The sequence below is a fragment of the Drosophila virilis genome, chromosome 4 (genome assembly GCF_030788295.1).
Source record: "Drosophila virilis strain 15010-1051.87 chromosome 4, Dvir_AGI_RSII-ME, whole genome shotgun sequence".
NCBI classification, from domain to species: Eukaryota; Metazoa; Arthropoda; class Insecta; order Diptera; family Drosophilidae; genus Drosophila; species Drosophila virilis.
Genome location: NC_091546.1, coordinates 17,727,400 through 17,733,399, shown reverse-complemented (window position 1 = coordinate 17,733,399; position 6,000 = coordinate 17,727,400). Strand labels below are relative to the sequence as shown.

Below are 6,000 nucleotides of genomic sequence, written 5' to 3'. Positions count from 1 at the left end.
AAACGATTTCTCTGCGGCACCTAAAGCCGGTTCCATATGGCAAATGCACACAGATACAAGGCAAAATGAAAGATTTCAGTTGAAAAGACAGGAAATATCAATTGTTAAGCGATTTTTAGAGTTAAGCTAACAATAACAATTAGCTGCAGTCATTAGTTGAATGGAGTTCAATCTAGATAATATGCATTTATTTCAATTAATATGATAAACCTAAAAAATATGTTCAAATGTTTTTGGTTTGGTTCGGAACAAACATTGTGCTTTTGGTTTCGGTTCGTAAAGCTAACTTTTTATTTGAAGAAAATTTTGTTTTTTAAATATATAAAATTTGGCTTTTGCTTAGTTTTTCGGAATCTGGTTGGGGTTAAGCTTCAACTCATAATAAAAACTAAACTCGAATTCTGTCTTAAAGCTTGTTCCGTTCAAAACCTGTTTGCAGCTTTGATTTCAATGTTTAAATATGCAAGTCTGTCAAAGCCTATTTACTATGTTCATAAAACAAAAATCAAATTCTGAAAATAATTGTGTTTAGAATTTGAAACTTAAATGTTTTCCGTTTTCATAATTACCTGTAATAAATATTTATACGAGATTTCCAAATCGATAAAATATCTGGTGAGCACATTTTATTTTTGATCCTAGAAACGTATTGAAAATCTCCGATGCACATGGATGAAAGTATAAGCCCATTTTGCTTGAATAAAGTTAAGCCCGATCACATCTAAGCCTCAAGAAAATACTCTCTAATTGTGTTTGGGTAACGCTTTCTTGACGCTTGCAGCACATCCGCCTTTCAGATGTTACTCATCTTCCTCTTCTTCTTCTTGATTTGGCTGCCAACAAATCAAAGTCTCGTCCCGCTGCACTCAGGTTGCCGGGCAGGTCTCAACTTGAGATTCACATCCTCAATGCCATTCGTCGCTGACATGTTGTCGCCTTCATCTTGGAGTTTTTTTTTTTTTTATTTCTTGTCTTTGTTATCGTTGCGCCTGCGCCCTCGTCTTGGTCTGGCTCGGCTTTGTTTGCTTCTTGCGGGGCGCGTTATTTATGTGCATCATTATAAAGTTGCCCATTTTATTGGTTCGCCCTCGAATAAATAAGGATCAATAAAGTTGTTACTTTATATTGACACTTGCAGGCGGCAATCGCTCGTCACTTTCGGTCGATCTGTCCCTTTCACCCGCTCTGGAACAATGCTGTGAGTCTGGACTGGGCTGATCAGCTCAGAATCAGACAGATTTCAGCTCTGGTCCCGAGTTATTTATGTGAAAGTCTTGAGAAAGTATTTCCCTTTATAACGTTGTGTGCTGTACAAAGCCGTGTTTAAGGCAGTCATAAAATCTTGAAATGTTTTCAATCTGTTCGACTTGTTCATCCAAAGCCATTTGCCATGGATATTAGTACTCGTACGCTCCGGTCAATTCGCTGATTTTCATCTTTACGATCTTGTTTATTTGGATCAAAGTTGAAGTTCTTAATGATTTTATTAACTCACATATAATAGAGCGTGTTAGGATTTTATGTGCCATTATCATCTAAAGTTTATTTGTTTGTTCTGCTTTTTATGTTCTGCTCCACTTGACATTTAACATAAAACTCATCAAATTGAATAAAAAATGTTTATGCTTTACAAATTTTGAGAATAAAGTTAGTTATTCGTTTTTTCTTCTGATGTAGATATACCTGCAAGATTAGTATGGCCTATAAAAAATTGTTAATTGGTGAAGAATTTATTGACATTTGAAAATTTAGTGAATATAAAAACAGGAGTCTGTGTTTTGATAGCATCTTCGCGGGAAGAAATTTTCAACACACTCTTCTTAAATATATTTCATAAGCAGAATGCAATATTAAAAAATAACAATAAAATTTCAAATGTCAATCAAACAACAAATATATATAAAAAATAATAAGTTTATGTAAATGTCTCTCTTTGATTCGCTTATTTGTGAAGTGCTTTGGCTTATTTTAAGTCTGATCGTTTATGGTGGGCTACCCATAACGGGATTGTTTAACTGAGCAACTTGCGCCCACCCACTAAGTCAGCCAGCAAATATCGCCCGACAGTAGAACAATAGACAGTCTGGGCCAGGCATTCATCCATTTAGGCATTCGGGCATTCAGCTATTCATACATCAGCGTCACATTGAGACAGTTTATTTGTTTAATTTAAAATGGGAATTTGTTGCTTTTAATGGAATATCATTCGCAGTTGGCACTTGTGGGTTCCGTTTGTGCTACTGTTTGGCATCAATCAACTGTGGAAAATTATTGAAAGGCTGGCGATTTGGGGGCGAGCGCAGTGCCACAAATTGTTTAGCATTCATTTGTCATGCCGGCAATAATACGTAGAAAATTAAAGAATTGGGTAAAATGAATTATTGGCGCTTTTCGGTGGGCCGCATATAAATCAAAACGCAATGCCCAGGCCAAGAAATATCACCTGTTGCTGGCAACGACACGAGTTGCTCAATCAATTTTACAGGCGAAAACTTAAGCCCAGCCGCCGAGCCCAAACGAAAATGAAAGCCTTGCATGATACAAGAGCGATCGCTGGCGATCCATCTATCATTTATCATCTATCATAATGCAGTTTTAGGCCCGAATCGAGAATTAATCCGTCAAAACAGTTGCCCGACGAGCCGCTGCCTGCGATTGCCAAATTCACAATCGATCAACTGTGCAGCTCTCTCGCCCGCCCATTCAAATGTTGGTCAGCCCAGAAGCTTTGCTGCAGCTTTGCCACCCAAATCTCTTACCCCCCCCCTGGTAGCGGGCCCCAAGCTGGTCAAGCAAATTAAGTGCTTTAACTGGTAAGGGCCTTTGATGGATGTGCGCGGGCTTCCAGCTGAAGCCTTTCCAGCCGGACGCGTCAGACAATGCGGAATTGTTGTGCGTCTGCCTGTGTGTGCCTGTGTGTGCGTGTGTGTGCGGAGAGTGTGTACTTTAACGCTTATCAATTACAAAAGGCGGCGACCGTGCAATTAGCTAGTCAGGCCAGTCAAAACGGCGGCAATGATCAAAGCGCGCCGCCAGCTTTGAGGCATGCCGCCGCTGGCGCCCCCCTAAAAAAAAAAGAGAAAGAATACCCCCACCCGAGCCACCCACCATTCCGGCAGTTGGTTAACATTAGTTCCGTTACATTTGCCGCATAATCCGGGCGAGTTTTGCGCAACACGATTCTCACATTTTTCGGGCTATGGCAATGCCAATGCATCTGGCCTTTTTCACGCCAAACCAATTTGCAGCGAAAAACTGCAGCAACAACTACGGCAACTGTTGACGTCATAATTATGTTGTTTTTCTTGTTGTTGTTGTTGTCGTTGTTGTTGCGCGTCGCGCACTACTTCATATTTTTTATCGCCTGCCGATAATTGGCGGCGCTACGCGTTGATTCAAAATAAACAATGACCCGCAACCCGAAACTGAAGTCCAGCCACCCACCCGTCGCCCCGCCCTCGCCCTATTGCGCCAACACAACTGGCAGTTGTTCTCGCTGTTGTTGTTGCTGTTGTTGTCCGTTGTTGACTGCGGCTGTTGGCGACTCACGTCGCTGTCAAAAATTAACAACCACAAAATCTGAGTTATTATTGCTGCAAAATATTTGCACTATGTACGTGCAGCAACAACAAACAAATTGTTAAATAAATTAAAATGTTATCGTGCTAAAATAAATTGTGGACCCACATAAATAGCCAGCCAAGTATGCGTTATTATTAAATATTTTATTTTATATATGCATCTATCCTATTATGATCCGCATTTGGCTATCAAATATGCAAGCTGACAATAAGTGTATGCTTAGCGACTGCTCGATAACATCTGATATCATATCGTATCGGAAATACGCCCTGACTTATATGGCAAGGCGGACTGTGCTGGCTGAAAGTGCTGGACTGCAAGATATCCTGTAAACATGTCCTCAAAGACGGTTCTATATAGGGTTCTATATTTATCAGCTTGAGGTGCTCTCGATGAGTTACCGAAAAAGCAAGGACATTTCATCTTCGTTGATATCGTATGCTAGAAAATAAAATCTTGTGATGGAACAAACGTACAGAATTGATAATTGGACCTAATTCTATGACAACGTGTCGAAAAAGTCTTTTATTTATTTATTTATTTAATGTTATCCGCTGTTTATTTAATGCTAATTGGTACAGGGTATTTAAAAGTTCAAAATTCAATTTATTGTCTAAAATTTTGGCTAAATTTGATTTTTTTTTTTTCATATAACAACTTCCATCGACATCTTTTGCTTTCATAGGTGTACCACAAAATCGTTTGCTTCAGAGATAATATAATATAACAATACATCTAAAACTAAAAGATATGAATTACGATGGTGCACATTGACTTTTATTTACAAGGTACAATTATATAGATGTGTCCATTCCTCTAATGGGGCGTATATCTTCGGATATTTTGAATTCCTATCAATGAGCTGCCTGCATACGCTCAGCTCCCAACGCGATGGGTGTTCCCCATTCTCCGTGGCGTTAATTGGCTCAAAAATTATATATCTATGCACACACTGGCAGGTGTTTGTGAGTGTATCTTATTGTATTGTTATTTTTCTTCTTCTTTATTTTGGTGTGTAGATATTGTTGTGTATTTATTTATTTTCAGTTGGTTCGTAGCCGTTGCGAAAAAAAAAACAAACATTGAGAATGCTTTGTTAGTTAGTTGGAGATCGCTCGAGTTGAGTTTTTATGCACTTTTAATGGCCAACCAACCGCGGTCGAGGGCGCGGCCGGGAGCAGAGCGACGAGCGCGGCTGCTAAATAATTCAAGAGTGGGCCATAAATACCAGAAGCATTGCTCATAAATCTATCAGTCGATTTGCTTGCCGGCAATCGAATTGGATGCTTAAGCGTTTTATTCATTCAATATTTGTTTTCATTTGAGATGTGCACAGCACTTGCCACACTCGAGCGAGATAAAGAGAGAGCGAGAGTGCGTGAGAGTGGCAGAGTATCTTGCAGATACAAGATATATACTGAAAGATTCTACGGCTACTATGTGATACTATGGATACTATGTGTGTGTGTGGTTTTTTGTATTGCATTGCCTCGTCCCCACCACCCCCCAGCCTGATGGGCCCACAAATCAAAACATCTGTCAGTCAGCGCTCGCGTCCTGACAACAACGCTGAGATACAAATTATCTAAATTGTATCTGCACAGCGCAAATGCATCTTGTGAATTTGTTTGTTTGTTTTGTTTGTTTTGCCTTGCTGAGGTTTATGTTGCCATCCCAAGTGCTCGTCTGCTTGTCATGCAGCCCCCGCAACGCCCCTAGACACCCGTCTTCACCCGGCCACTCGATTGGCCCGTGCTGAGTGCTCCGCTCCCGCCGCGCCGCCTCTTAAGCGAGGGCGTGCACCGTGGTGAGAGATTTTAATTTAAACATTTAACTGACAGATTTATCAGGTATTAGACGATACATGCGTCAACGATCAGCCCAAAGCAACGGCCTTTGCCCCAGGCCCTGGCCCTGCCCTGCCCCCGAAACAATTTGTGGAATGGCCCCAAGCAAAGTTCAATAAAATTATAATTAATGCTTAAGAACTAATTTTCACAACGCAAAAGCAGCTCCCGTTGAAAACACGAAATGTTGCTCAACATTTGCTGCTAACATTTTCCGAATACGGTCGCAAAGGCTCAGGCTGAACTCATGACAGGGAAGTGCCACCGCACCTCTACGACCCTTACAAGACGAATCATTTAAATACCCTAAAGTTTTCTATATTCTTCTTTATATTTCTTTTAATTAAGGTTTTTATGTAAAAAATCAATTTAAAAATGTAATAAAATTAAGCCTGCATACTATGTACTTAGTTCAACTTTTCGGTCTAGTATAGAATAGATCGGACTATTATATCGTAAGTTTTTCCCATGTGTGCTAAGAAATATTGATTCTAACATAATTAAGGAACAATTGTTAAGTTTATTTTTGCTTATTCTCTTCATATTCAATCTTCATATAGATTGCACTTAA

At 39.8% G+C, this 6,000-nt stretch overlaps 1 long non-coding RNA gene across 3 annotated transcripts in view; it reads right to left on the bottom strand.

Moving 5' to 3' along the window:
- Positions 1–207: 207 nt before the first annotated feature.
- LOC116651466 (uncharacterized) overlaps positions 208–6,000 on the bottom strand; it is a 53,594-nt gene continuing 47,801 nt past the window's right edge. Inside the window, exons 2-3 of one of the 3 annotated variants that reach the window (XR_011416606.1) lie at positions 570–1,683; positions 208–512 (exon numbers count right to left, since the gene is read on the bottom strand). This is a non-coding gene — a long non-coding RNA (uncharacterized lncRNA). Of the gene's footprint in view, positions 513–569; positions 1,702–6,000 lie in introns of all 3 variants that reach the window. The other 2 variants (XR_011416605.1, XR_004304468.2) reach the window with 2 other exon arrangements.